The 15,534-nt window shown below is 44.5% G+C and overlaps 1 protein-coding gene across 12 annotated transcripts in view; it reads right to left on the bottom strand.

Annotated features, from left to right (window-relative positions):
- NAV2 (neuron navigator 2) overlaps positions 1–15,534 on the bottom strand; it is a 398,868-nt gene that overhangs the window by 197,498 nt on the left and 185,836 nt on the right. The window lies entirely within an intron of this gene.

Raw genomic sequence — 15,534 nt, 5'->3', positions numbered from 1 at the left:
AGCAAGAAGCCTGACTCATGACTCAATTCCAGGACCCTGAGATCATGACCTGAGCTGATGGCAGATCCTTAACTCACTGACCCACCCAAGCGCCCTGATCATATGATGGTTAAAAGCAAAATGTCGGCTTTGGAGTTGTGCAGATCCTCATTCAAATCTCATCTCTAGCCTTCTCAGTGGCAACGATATAAGCAACTTCTTCAACTCTGAGCCTCAGTTTCTGCATCTGTAAAATGGAGAAGGTACTATGGACACTGCCTAGTGTGAGGGATTAAAAGAGGCCAGCATGCAAAGGATCCCAAATAACTCCAGGCCCAAACAAATACCTAATAACCAGCAGGTACCGTTACCATCATTTCATTGTCACAATGTCTCTTTCCATTCGTTCACTGTCCATCCCCTGACATCCATGAAATAAGTAAGTCCTGAAGTTATTCATAAGTCAGGCTTTTGTAACATCTGCTTGTGGACACACTACAGGCTTCACGGCAGCAATGAAGAGGAGGAGGACGATAATAGTAACAATTACTTCCTCCAATGTCACTGATTGGTGATCCTTATACCCGCCTTTGTTTTCCAAAGCCCCAGTGAGAAGTAGGAGAAGAAACAGAGCAGCTGAAGCCTGCTCCTGAAGAATGACCTACCCAGAAATTCCACAGGATCCCCAACCACAGACCACGAAAAACTGCAAGACATTTTAAAACCAGGAATCCCTCCTTGCCCCTGGGAATCTGCTTGCTGAGGGTATGGAAAGCCATTTCTGTGCATTAGATCAATTGACAAAGCAAAGTTACAAATCTTTTTATCTGGATCAAAGGCAAAAAGATAAATACCTTAGCTGTTACTTAAAATTCCTAGGCCAGCACCAAAGGCTCTCTACAGTGTGGTTCCGGAGGGAATGGACAGAGCAGGGCGAGGTACAACCTGCTCAAAGCTCTGTCTACTGCCTGGGGCTCTCCCAGAACCAGGTTTCCCAGAGAAAAGGGGTACATTCCTACTTGACCTGGAATAAAGCTATAAAGATGCAAAGAAAGAAGAACCAGGAATTCTCTTCTTTGCTACCCTTGAGGCAAAGGCAACACCCTTATTTTATCAAGGGGAAACTGAGGCCCAAGAAAGGGTAGGTACTTAACCACACTTAGGTGGTAGGAGCAGAGCTAGGGTCAGAATATCTACTTGCATATGGCAGGAAAGCAAACTATTTAAAAACAAAACAACACTTTATTGAGATATAATACACATACTGTAACATTCATCCATTTCAAGTGTATGACTCAGAGTGGGTGCACCAGCTTGCATTCCCACCAATGTAGGAGGGTTCCCCTTTCTCCTCATCCTCGCCAACACCTGTAGTTTCCTGACCGGTTAATTTCAGCCACTCTGGAAAACAGTACGGAGATTCCTCAAAAAGTTGAAAATAGAGCAACCCTACGACCCAGCAATCGCACTACTGGGTATTTACCATAAAGATACAAACGTAGTGATCCGAAGGGGCACGTGCACCCCAATGTTTTAGCAGCAATGTCCACAATAGTCAAACTATGGAAAGAACCTAGATGTCCATCAACAGATGAATGGATAAAGAAGATGTGGATTATATATATAATGGAATACTATGCAGCCATCAAAAGAAATGCAATCTTGCCACTTGTGACGACATGGATGGAACTAGAAGGTATTATGCTGAGCAAAATAAGTCAATCAGAGAAAGACAATTATCATATGATCTCCCTGATATGAAGAATTTCAGAGGCAGGGTGGGGGGGGTTGTGGGGGAAAGGGGAGGGAAAAATGAAACAAGATGGGATTGGGAGGGAGACAAACCATAAGAGACTCTTAATCTCAGGAAACAAACTAAAGGTTGCTGGAGTGGAGGGGGGTGGGAGGGATGGGGTGACTAGGTGATGGACATTGGGGAGGGTATGTGCTATAGTGAGTCCTGTAATTTGTTTAAGACTAATGATTCACAGGGGCACCTGGGTCGCTCAGTGGGTTAAGCCGCTGCCTTCAGCTCAGGTCATGATCCCAGGGTCCTGGGATCGAGTCCCGCATAGGGCTCCTTGCTCAGTGCGGAGCCTGCTTCTCTCTCTGCCTCTGCCTGCTTGTGTTCTCCTGTGTGCGCGCGCGCTCTCTCTCTTTCTCTGATAAATAAAATCTTTAAAAAAAAAAAAGACTAATGATTCACAGACCTGTACCCCGAAACAAATAATACATTATATGCTAATAAGAAATTAATTTTAACTGTAAAAAAATAAGAACGTTGGGACGCCTGGGTGGCTCAGTTGGTTAAGCCGCTGCCTTCGGCTCAGGTCATGATCCCAGCGTCCTGGGATCGAGTCCCACATCGGGCTCCTTGTTCTATGGGGAGCCTGCTTCTCCCTCTGCCTCTGCCTGCCACTCTGTCTGCCTGTGCTCGCTCTCTCTCTCTGACAAATAAATAAATAAAATCTTAAAAAAAAAAAAAAAGAAAGTGTATAACTCAATATTTTTAGTATATTCATGAAGTTGTGCCACTATCACCACAGTCTAATTTTAAAACATTTTATTACCACCAAAAGAAACTCTGTAGCCATTAGCAGTCACTTGCCATGCCCCTCTCTGCAGGCCCACCCTGGCCGCAGCCCTGGCAACTATTACTTTGCTAATCTGTCGCTATAGATTGGTCTATTCTGGATATTTCATATAAATGAAATCAAGCAGTATTCGGTCTTTCATGATGAGGAAGCCATTTCTAAGTGATTTTTTTTTTTTTAAAGTAAGCATTCAGCACAGTGCCCAATGTGGGGCTTGAACTCATGACCCTGAGATCAAGACCTGAGCTGAGATCAAGAGTCTGATGATTAACCAACTGAACCACCCAGGTGCCCCCAAATAACAGGCTTCATTCAGAGATACTGTCAAATACTGTAGCCACTAGCCACATGAGGCCATTTAACTTGATTAAAAGAGAAGACATTAAAATTTCAGTTCCTCATTCGCAACAGCCACATTTCAAGTGTTTTATAGCCCCCTGTAGCTACTGGCTAGCATATCAGCAGAGATACAGACTATTACCAGCACTGCAGAAAGGGCTAGTGACAGTGCTCGCCTAAAACAATACGGAGACATTTGTAATTAACTACAGATTCACTCTCTGGGAAACGTCTGGTCCTCCTGGTGTTGGGAAGCTACCTTCTCAGAGGGGAGAGTGACAGAAAGAACAGCTTAAAGAAGGAGGAGGGAGGGGTGCCTGGGTGGCTCAGTCGGTTAAACGTCTGCCTTCCACTCAGGTCAGGACAGGATCCCAGAGTCCTGGGACTGAGCCCCGCATCAGGCTCCCAGCTCAGTGGGGAGTCTGCTTCTCCCTCTCCCTCGGCCCGTCCCCTCTACTCATGCTCTCTCTCAAATAGTCTTTAAAAAAAGAAGGAGAGGAGAGCAAGCAGTGGGCCAAGAAGAGCCAATTCCTCTTCCCACCTTTCCTATCCCCACCTCAGTGTGACTCCCAGTGCCCAGGGAGCGCCTGCCACCCCCAGACACCAGACCTGAAAAGCTCTCTGTTTAGCTAAGCTCATCCAAAAGGCAGATATGCCAAAGCCTTTGGAAACACTTCAAGGAACCCAGCTTCAACCTCAGCTGTTTGATGATTTCTGAAGCGTTTCATGCCAGAGGGTGATCTGAGGGTTTCCTTAATGAGACTGAACAGTCCTGCTCAGTTTCCGGCCAGCAGTGGCTACATCGGTTCCCCAGACATGACCACTAACGCTGACCAATAGCCCAAGGCTGGAGCCATGGTATCCGGCTATGCTCAGACAGAAGGGAGCTCAGAAACTGCCACACTTAGAGTTGCTTCACCCTTTTCCTCGGACTGTTGATTAGTTCAGCTACAATGTCTTTCCTCTTATTGTCCAAAGATGCTCCAGTCGCCACCCCAAGGACTGGGGCTGCAGGTTATTTTAAACTGTGGGTTTGGATGCATTAAGAAGATCAGAGAATGCAGACTTAAGAATGATGGACAAACAAAAGGAAAAATAGAATCACATTCAGGAAAAAAAAAAATCCTTTACTAATCAAAGGGGCCTTTGTTCCAAAACACTGTGCGAAAACCATCAATCATGACCTTTACATTGCTTTAGGAGTATAATTAAGTTGGCTAATATCCTTTTGTTTAAAAATACCCTTTTGTTCAAAACCCTGCTGAAAGATCTTATCTTCTTTCTTCTACTCTAGTAAGCAATTTATGAAAAATAAAAATGACAGCCTAACAAATGCTTCTTCCATTATGTTTACTTGTCTAAATCAATACTTTTATCCTTAATTCCCCTCCCCCAGTGAATGGCTGTGAGGGGATTTCGAGAATCAATAGGCTACCCATTTCTAAGATAACCATACTATGACAAGCGTTCATTTGCTAGAAGCTCTTCTTTTAGTGAAGGTCACTCTGGGTTTCTTGGTCCCTTTGGTTTTCAAAAACATCCTTTACCATAGTTTATCCATGAGAGACATAGCTAAGCAAGATGTGGTTATATGGGCACGTTAGAATTTTGATCTGAAGCAAAAGACCAGGAGTAGAGAACTGGCTTCTTGGCTTTCTGCATCCAGCTGCTGTGGTTAGTCTGTCTGTAGGAAGTCATTTTAGACTGCACACACTCATGAATTAATTCATGCATCCGATATACATGACATACATAATTCTGGGGTTTTTCCTCATATGTTTCATCTTATGTAATCCTCAGAGTAGCTCTATGAGATTCATGCTACTCTCACTTCTATTTTAGATCCGAGGAATTGGAAGTTCAGAGATGTTAAAGTCACACCATTGAAGTCACATGGTCATCAAGGGGAATTGCTGGGAACAGACCCCTGGGGTCCTGAACTCCTTCCTCACACAACTTGCACCAGTCAGCACAGAACAGAAAAAAGCAGAGGAGCACGGGTATCTGAAGGCCAAGGACCCCCGATATCTGAGAACGGGCTGACAGAGTTAGTCCCCTTTGGCAGGATGCTACTGTCGCAGGCAGTTCCTATCTTGGCCAGAGGGGGGCCTCAGAGAGCAACGGGGCTTGCGTTTGCTCTTCAGAGACCTTCTATTGGGCTGGAGTAAGCAAGGATCCTTCAGCCGCTCGCCCCACTGAGAGCTGGCACAGCCGCACACCTCCATACTTGTAGGAAAATACAAGTGTGTCTTGGCTTATCTTCTATAAGCTACGAGTATGAGTCTCATTTTCATGGCACGCCATGAAAATGGACTAGTACTGTGGCAAGTAAAATCAATCTATCACTAACACACGTGCATGGGGTCCAGCTTATGTATTGTGGTAGGCTCACGGCAAACAGTGCCCGAGCACCCACGGTCTCGGTATCACATACACTCTGCATTGTGGCTCTGAGCTCCTCCCTCAATGTACCTGCCCGGGTCATGTGACTTGCTCTGGCCAACAGAACACAGCAGAAGAGTACCAACGTCCCTTTCCAGAACTTAGCCTTCAAAGGGCTGTGCACGTAGCCCTCTGTCTCAGAATTCCTCCATCAGGAGGACAGCCTGGGCTGGCCTGGAGGATCAAAGACAGACAGGGTAGAGAAATGGGGACATCTCTGCTGAGGGCATTACAGACTAGCCAGCATCCAGCAGACAACCAGATGACCGCAGTGCGTGAGCCAACCCAACTGAGATCACCCGAGCCTGGCATACCTCAGCAGGACTGTCCCAACAACCTGTAGGCTTCCGTATACGTAGCTATTATTGAAGCCATAATTTTTAGGGCCTGGGGCGATAGGGGTCAACAAGTCACAAACTGCCTCATTGACTTTCTCAAGGCTTGAAGATCCAGGAAAAGGTTATCTCCCACAATTTAACTATTATTTACAATTTCCTGGGTAGAAACAGGTTTGAAGCAGTTTTGGGGGAAATAGTCACTATTTCTGACTGGAGGGTGGGTAGACCACAATGGCTTAGAAAGTGGCTAAAAGAACACAAGCTTGGCGTCAGGGGATCTGGGTAGGAATCCGCACCTTAGCACCTATGTCCTATGTGGAAAAGTCACTCTCCTCCATAAGTGCTCACTGGTATGGACTCCAGACCAGATAAATTTCCTGTGATGTAAGGTGATCCTGTCCCCCTAAGGCGTGTTATTACCAAAGGGCCAGAACCGCATCCGTGTATGAAGAACGTGACAGAATGATTATCTCTGGTGCACAGAAATCTTTGCAAGCGGGGCCCAGTTTCTTCCCTATAAGGTCTAAACAAGTCCTCTCTTCTATGGGCTGTCTCGGGCCTTTCCTTAATGAATGCTGCCCCCTACAGCATGTATGTAAAACAGACTTTTAGAAATAATTCTGCCTTAAGATATTTATATCTGGCTCTTCTCATGGGAGGACAAGGGAATGAATCCAAGTGTCAAATGGTTGAAACCACCCATGAATAATAACTTCTCATCCAGGAGCCACGACTGCTTTTAGCTGGGCAGAAATCCTTGCCTGTGGCCTCCCTGATGGCCTCAGGGTATAAGCTGAGCAAGTTCTAGATAACTTATCTAAGTTTGGGGAGAAATCTTCCCCAGCTACGTGAATGGAGGAAAGGAAGTCATCACAAACTGTACACAGGCCATTAGCTACACAAAATGCAACTTGTTCAGCACAGAGGTGAGCCCTAGGATGAGAGCAACACCATCCAGAATAAGGTGAGTTTTTGGAATGAAGGAATGCCTTCAAAGGAACCAATCCAAAGGAGAGCCTCCGGGAACTTTAATCAACTATGAGGGATAGGTGTCATTATTAGACCTCTCCAGAACCCAGTAAAATCATACCAACTCCACACTTTGCCTAGGATAATCAAATGCTCTATCTGTAAGGGATTTTAGAAGCCATCTATCCCAGTCTACTTGCGAATACAGGAAACCCCACGTTTGGTAGCTTCCGTGAGTGATGATCTAGCTTCTGGTTCTGTTCCTGTGAGGTCAGGAAACTCCCTACTCCTGTGAGGCCCTGTTTAACTGTGAGAAGACAAATGTGAATAAGTTCTTTTTAAAAATATGCAGGGAAAGTTTGAGTCGCTCTAATTTTTTAGTTTTCCTCTTTGTGACCAGAAAGAGGGGAGGGAAAAACAACAACAACAACTGGTCCAGGATATAGACTTTCATTTCCAAAGGGAAACTGATCTCTGTCTATAAATATCCTTTGTTTCCAGCCACCGTGTGTGAGAGAATGGGTGTTCTCTGCTCAGTGGACCCCTGAGGACTTCGCCTCTGGATCTGCCCTGATGAGTTTCTATCTCACCCATAGAACTGGCCTCATCCCTCCTTTATGATCCTCATAGCACCTAATCTTCTTCTTAAAAGCAGTAAGCACAAAAGTTCATGCGATTATTTGTGGTTTAATATCAGTCCTTACCCCCACACCCTAAGTTCCAGGAGGGCAAAGATGATGATCGATTTTTTCGCTTTGGAGTTTTTAGTACCTAGCATGATGCTGGAGATTTAGAAGGCGCCCAGGAATGCACTAAACAGATGACAGACTGAGTTCCAAGTACATGAATGCATCATAAGGAGGCAGATTCACATACTCCATACTGTATAGTATGGTTGGAATGGTTAAAAATAAAACCAAATTTCGCAGAACTTTTCTCGCAGCAAAAATCAGCCCGTGCCCATAGATCCTTATTCTCATGGCTAAACCGGATTCGTAGATCCACCAGCTGGTGGCTGCTGAAGGGAAAGGGTGGACGGACGGCCCTGAGGAGATGATTTTAGCTCAGGCCTGCTGTCATTCTTCTCCAAACACGTGAACCCTATCATGTCCACAACGTGGGTTTTCTTCCATCCACATGCAACCTCTCAAACTGAGGAAACAAATGTGGAGAGACCCTGTCTGGAAGAGACCATCTGGGTAATCTCAAGTCATTAATTATCCTCCCCAGCAGAGTGCCCTGAGAGTGCCAGGCTGGAACCAAGTCTACCCAGAGACACTATATACACAAAATGGGCAGTAGGGGGCAACAGAGACTCGATGTTTGGACTGTCCTGAGTCAAGGTTTTTTGTTTTGTTTGTTTTTTTTTAAAACTGCTTTACCCATGAATTATTATAAGTCACTGATTCCCCACTCCATTTCACATTTCATAAAAATGCTGTGATTCTCTCAGTTTTAAAAAGGCAAAGGGAATGTTAGGTGTTGAGGGGCTCTCTTTACCTTTGCTCTTATGATGGAAGTAGGCCAGGCCACCAATTTCCATCACTATCCATGGAATATCCACAAAGTTTAGGAAGCCTTGCTAATCACATGAATCAGCAAGGCTGCAGCTAAGAATTCATGACAGGAACTCCTAGGACATTAAGAATGTAAACTGTGACCACAGTGCCTTGGCACAAACCACTCTGTCACACAACCATTAACTCGGCCCGATGACTGCCTATGGCTTGTGCATCACTCTTACCATGAGGTGACTGTCTTGTGACCATTATCTTGGAAACAAATATTCTCCGTGGGACCCCCCTCATTTGTCATTCTCATCAGGAGAAGACAGGTTCCCTGGGACGCGTGTGATGTGTTGGTGACAGAATGGTGAGGGCGGGCTACGGTAAAGAAACAGGCCATTTTATCCATTAGGTTTGTTTAAGGATGACAATTCCAAATCATCAATAGAGAGGAGCCACGCATGTGCGCACAAGCAACTCCCCTGTTGTCAAGTTTTATTGGTCAGGAGCTCTCCCTTGTTGTAACCAGCATTCTGGGCTTGTCCATTTGAATAGAACAGTATTGGGTGTATGCGTGGTGAATATGGCCATATGTGCTCAGAGAAAAGGTCATTCCATTTATCCCAAAATGTGTGTATCTTCCATGGTAATAAACTCGGCCAAATACTTAAATATTTAAAAAAGCATTTTCATGAATGACAACTAAGCCCTGACCACAGAGGACACCTGGGTAAAAATGATGAAAACCCCCAGAAACACAAATACTTCCCCCCACCAATGATCCTTGAAATTAGATTGCATTCGTGTACGTGTGACGCCTTCCACAGAGCGGATGGAAGCCAAGGAAATGTTCAGATTTATCCCCCGAAGATCAAGATCGGAGGAGCGTCAGCAGGGTGTTTTCTATTCCTGACACAAACCGATCAAATAGGTATTTCATCTTCCGAAGTGGTTTTTCTCTCTCCTTGTCTCTAACTCCATCTTCCTCTCACAAAAAGTCAGGTTTATTGTATTTTGGAAAAAGGATATACAGTAGAGCCATCACTCACACATGGGCTTTGAAACACGTCTGTATGTAGAGGAAAGCAAACATGGTGGTATCCTTACTCCTCTCTGTGAGACGGGTGGCCTTAGCATTAAAGGTCATTCGTTCTCCCCATGAGAAGGACCGATGCATCACCACCTCCGAATGACACAGTAGACCACCCTGTGAATTACACCTTTCAGATGACACAGTAGATCAAGAAAATGGCCCCCAAAGGTGGCCAAAGAGACTGTATCACATACCATTTCTTTCACCTTCACGTCTGACTTTAATTTAATGCTACAGGGTAAGGACAACCGCAGGAAGCTTTACTAGTGTTCATCCTTCCTCTAAAGAGGATAACGCTCTTATAAAGTAACATCAGGCTTTTTAAATGCCAAGCAGAGAAAGAGCTAGACAGTGACTCGCTAGTCAAAGGGTGAGCTGACTTTCCCCTTCAAGCACCTCCCTGCATCGCCGCATTACCTCTGCTACCATATCCAGACCCCACAGCGATGCTCCGTTTTTTATATCTCCAGGCTAACTAGGAGATCAAAATCCTTTTTCTTGTTTTCTACTAGCTCAGTTAGAATGAAGTAATATTGAAAATTTTTGAAAAATTACAATAAGAGCGGCGCCTGGGTGGTTAAGTGTCTCACTCTTGATTTCAGTTCAGGTCATGATCTCAGGGTCCTGAGATGTAGTCCAATGTCAGGCTCAGCACTGGCATGGAGCTGCTTAAGATTCTCCCTCTCCCTCTACCCCTCCCCCAACTCTCTTTAAAAAAAAAAAGTTACAATAAGAATTTCACTAAAGATTAGTGAGGCAACAGAATGATCCCAAAAGAAGATACAAAGACCTACGCAAGTAGGTAAGTCTACCCAGTATAAGTTAATGGCACTGAGAATAATTTTAAATATAGGTACAGTGAAACATATATGCAAATCTAAATTTCCTTTTTACTAAGCTCCTGCTGTATGTCAGGCATTAGTCTGGGTATCTTACTCCATTTACTACATTCCCCATAACAACACACCCCAAAATGGTTGCTGAGAACGAAAGGACAATTGGAAAGCAACATACCCTCCCAAAGGTGACCCAGAAACCCTCCTAGGAGAACGGTTTTCAGACTTCAGTGCCTCTAAGAATATCATGGGTCCAAAATGCAGATTTCCAGGCTCTCATTCAGAAGTGTGACTTAGAAGAAATAGGTTCATAAAGCCTCAGGATTTGTGTTTCTAGCAATTACCACAAAGGCTGTTGGTACCCGTGGTCCGTTAATTACACCTTGAGAAACAACAGTCCAGAATCCTGAGTGTACTGTCTCACCAGATCGTGGGACTTCAGGGGCACACTTTAGACTTAACAGAGACCCACCATGCTGTCCCCTCTTGGACAGCAGGCAATTTGCAGACACTCTGTCAGAGTGGAACAATGTCACTGTTTAAGGCATTATTTAGGAGACTCGAAACCATGTATTTTAGGGCTTTTCATCTGTTCAATTAGACAATGCCAATACTTTGCTTAGAACAAAAGGAAACTCGGGTGCCTGGGTGGCTCAGATGGTTGAGTATCTGCCTTCAGCTCAGGTTGTTACCCTAGGGTCTTGGGATCGAGTCCCACATAGGGCTCCTTGCTCCTTGGGGAGCCTGCTTCTCCCTCTGCCTCTCTCTCTCTGTCTCTCATGAATAAATAAAATCTTAAAAAAAAAAAGAACAAAAGGAATAGGTGTGAAATGAAAACTAAAAAAATGAAATTGGCCTTTCTGCAGAAGGCATTAACCTTCACCTGCCAACATGTGAAAGGGCACCATTAACAGACAGCAAATGAACTGACTATACGATACTTGGGAAAATCAGAACTTGGCAATTTTTTCCCACAGTGCAAATGAAACCCACAATGTCAATAAGCTCGCTATGGGGAAACAGCAAGTCATAATATTTCATAGTGATGTCTACACTCAGTAGAGGCAGCAAGGACAGAACACGTGAATTGTGTTACATAAAAAAAATCAGAGAGAATACTTCACGTCGGACTCTGTATCATCATCAGGGCCAGGGCAGCCTGATTCCAGTTCACAGATAAATAAACTCAGTGCCTGAGAGGTGAGCTGACCTACTGTTGGAAAAGGATTAATAAAATCTCTCCCCCTTCTGCATGAGAATTTAGCCTTCGGTTAACCTTGTAACTCTGTTCCCCTGGAAACTTGATAAAGATAGAATGTCAGCTATGTTACCAAGCAACACTGCTCATGGTAAAAATGACCCTTGATAGTTAAACCACATCTGGACTGGGAAGAGCCATAAATGAAGTATAAATACCTCTTGGGGAGCACTTTCGTTTTGGGTTTCTCCCAAGTGCTGACTACTGATCAGACCTATTCTTTGCAGGAACCTAGAAGTTATGCACATGGTGCTTTTACAAGAGATACCTGCTCCCATGGGGCATGTGATTTTAAGCTACCCCGACTCTGGTACCTGCTGTGTGTGAGTCTTTTACCCTGACACCTGAATGGTCCCTTAAGTGGGAGGAGGGCAGCCGCAGCACCTGGATAGCCACATGGACCGCTGTCAACAGGACCATTCCTGTGGAAGAGACACACTTTCACTGCCCTGCCAGCCACCTGCGATTCCCGTCTATACCCTGAGCAAGACAGTGCCAAATGTGGCTTACACTGGTCCTCTGAGGGGGACCCTGAGTAGATGTCCCTGTGAGCACTGCACTTACTTGTGGCAAGGAGCAAGGCCAGAACTCAAACACAACTGTCTGCTTCGATGTGAACACTTTCTCTTTAATTGTCGGGGCCTCAACATTTCCTCCCCAGATAACTGTATTCTGGCCCAAGAGACCAGTGCATCTTCGCAAACACTTGCTAGGCTATTTTTTTCTTTTAGTGCCATGTGTGAGGTCCCTAAGTTTGGTAGCTTTTAATTCATCCTGTCTGCCTGGCCTCAATGGCTAATCTAACAGTTCCCTGAATTCCATTTCCAGACGATCCCGCAGAGACTTCTATTTAAATCCAGTAATACCTCCTCGGTTCAAATCTTTATGCTGCCTTTTTAAGCCCGCAGACAATTGTGGCTTCTGCTTGGAGACTTGAGCCAAACTCCCAGCCAATTCTCAAACAGAGATGATTACCACCTACTGAGCACCGACAGGCACCTGAGCTGTCCTTGACCAGGGATAACAGCTCTGGAGAGGCAAAGGTCTCTGGACGGCCAAGTGAGGCCCTACCCCACTGCCGAAATGATCTGGTAGAAATTTCCCCTCTCTAGGTCCTCCACAGGACATGAGTTTATTAACATAGTGACCCCAGCAGATGTCCTGTCAGAGTAACACCTGGACCCAAACAGTAGGATGAGTTGATCCTTCCCAGCCTTCCGCTCTCTTTCCCTCCACGAAAATCTGGAGTTGGACATCACTGCAAATGCTATAATTCCTCTCAAGTCCTCCTGGAGCTTCCTGGCTAAGTCCATCTTTTTCTTCATGAGTTTGAGCATATTTCTCTTCTAGGACTTGTGAGCACCACCCTTCCCCCTGAGGCTGACAGCCCAGGAAAGCAGAGTCTGTGCCACAGTCCCCTCAATCATGATGACAAGCCCGATGCTGGACAGAAGGAGCAACAAAATGAACAAATGAGAGAAACAACCGGAAACAGGGGCACCCAACTGTATTCTCTGTGTGGCTCCGACCACTGAATTAATCCCATCTCATCTGTAATTTGAGGTCAGAATCCTGGTTAATGATGGGCCACCGGCAACTTCTTCATGCTTACCTCTCCCAATCATTAACTCAGATAAATAACTCGCTTCACCAGCCATGAATTGACAAGTTCACAGAGATTCTAAATCAATGGTTCTGATGTTACTCAGACAGGACATAGTGCTGAAGGCTGTAGTACGTGGTCTCCACCCACGTCTGGCTCCTCTTTTCAACCCATGACAGGCGGGCATGAACCAGAGGATGGAAATGACATGGGATTAAGACCAGGGGAGGGAACCTCTGAGAATGCCCTGGTGGGGCTCCCACTAGGCAAGACCAAAGGGCAGGGGGAAAACAAGCACTCACACCTCACAGTGGCTTGGTGACGGACGACCTCAGACTCACTTTGCAGAAGGAGAAACTGAAGCCTGGAGAAATTCAGAGTCCTGAGTGAGGGCACACTAGTTGGCAGACAGCTTTTGCTCTCCAACCAAGGGCTTTCTGTGCTCTGCCAAGGTCACTAGTTGCAACTCATGCCAAAGCATCAGTAAAAAGGGCCAGTTTTTTTGGTATTTTTTTTTTTTTACGACTAAGACTTAATGTTTTATTTTTTTAAAAAGATAGTGTCAAAATGTAAAAAATGTGATTTTTCACCTACACATAAGCAAACCATAAAGTACTGGGCAATGAAATCAGTAATGAAAGAGCCGAAGATTTGTATGAGCAAGGATTATTCCCAATTCATCGCAAGCCTCAATCACAACTTTGTCAGCAGCAGAACCTGAAGGAGCAGCAATGTAGGCCACACAGCTAAAGGGCCAATTTTTAAGCAAACGATCATGTTCTTTCAGCTTCTTAAAGTAATCTGCCTCATTTCAAAAACAGTATTTTTTGCGCAAGAGAGTGAAAACAGAAGTGGTGTCAAGTGTGTAGGGAAACTAGCCTCTCACCCCGTGGTTGATGGGAACAGACATAAGTATAACCTTCTGGAAGCAAAATTTGCAACGTTAAAACAGCTGTTCCACAAGCATACCCTTTGTGCAGCAATGCCACTGAAATAGTGTACATGTACAAAAAAGACACGAGGATGCTCATGTCAGTACTACTTAAAACATCAAAAAATCAGAAGCTACCAAGATGAATGTTGTTAAAAATATTAAGGTAAACTAATGTTAATGGAGTACTCTGCAACTATTATAAAGAGAGAAAAACCTATAAAAAGGCTGGCTACAATTTGTTTATTTTATTTAGGAGATTTAAGTTCTACACAATGTGTGCAAATGTATGTGTGCGTGTGTATGGACAGAGCTCCCGTAAGAATTAAATTATTCCTTATAAAGCCCTTACAATAGTACTCAGCAAATACTAAACTTTAGGAAAAATTTATCAAAATGTGATGGTATACGCATAAAGAAAGTACAGAAGAATATAAACTACGGTATAAACAGCGGTTCGTTCTGAGAGGTAGGGATTACGGCGAGTCCTTTTCTTTCAATACATTTGTGTCGTTTGACAATTTTTGACAGGATGATTTGTACCATGAAAATATTAATAATGACATGTTTTCTCCAAGATGAAGAAAACCTTGTCACTCAGGAGAGAACATCTTTCATCCTTCCATTTGCCTAGAATTTAGGAATCCTAAACATTTCAAATTCATATGATGGACCAAACACTTTAGAAACGTAGGAGATTTCTGGCAGCGCTAACCCACTCAGAGGATGTAAGTGAAGGGATAGAAGGAGAAGATACTGTCACGAATGTTGAACACGACAGATATTTCTTCTCCCTGAAAATCTGGGAGTCTTCTCTGGAGCCCGAGGGCTACCGGGAGCCAACAGAGGAAGCGAGGAGCGTTCATGCTTTCAAACCATCCCTTGACAGGTGTTTTAAGGGCATCCTGCTCGTCACATCCTGCAGGCCAGCTGAGGCTTGGCCTTGACCCCTGCCCGAAGGAGTGAGAGGATGAAGCCAAAGAGAGACCTAACCACGCCTGTGATGACTATGGGACGACTAGCAGGTTTTCTTAAAGGCTAAGGGTCTATAGACTTTCCTCCAAACCTCACAGGCAAAATCAGAGATGTGAGTCTTTGGGAAAATGAATAGGTTATGTGGCCATACAGGGACATTCCTGAGTTTGACAGAGGTGTCCTTGGTCACCTCATGGAATGAGCTAATAAACTGAGGATGTCCCTAGGCTTTTTCTTTTTCTCATTGTGAACTATTTTATATATCTATTACTTTTTTTCTGTTTCACATCTCAGTTGACTGTTCAGTGTAATCAGAACTAAATTTTAAAATTTGGTCATGGCAGGAGGGTATCTGCCTCTTTGGGTGTGATTTTAAGGGGACTCTCTTAGTATTTCCTCACAAAGAATTAAGTGTTCCCAGGCTCTGGAAAATTCGCCTGTTATAATGGGCGAATTTTTACTCCCCTTTATCCTTTTGAAAAAATCAGGACTCAGTGTTGAAATATTTTTTCTCCTTTATTGGCCGAATACTGAATTTCTCATTCCCCTTACTGGTGTGATTAGATCAATTCCTAGAAGGAGAATTCTGGCCCCATGGATGACATACACAACTGTGTGAATTGGTTTACCTGAGAGTGAGGTGCCAGCACATGATGCTATCAGGGCCTGCCT

Source organism: Lutra lutra, chromosome 10 (assembly GCF_902655055.1).
Source record: "Lutra lutra chromosome 10, mLutLut1.2, whole genome shotgun sequence".
In the NCBI taxonomy this organism is placed as follows: Eukaryota; Metazoa; Chordata; class Mammalia; order Carnivora; family Mustelidae; genus Lutra; species Lutra lutra.
The sequence above is the reverse complement of the archived record's forward strand: the minus strand, read 5'-3'. Positions and strand labels throughout refer to the sequence as shown.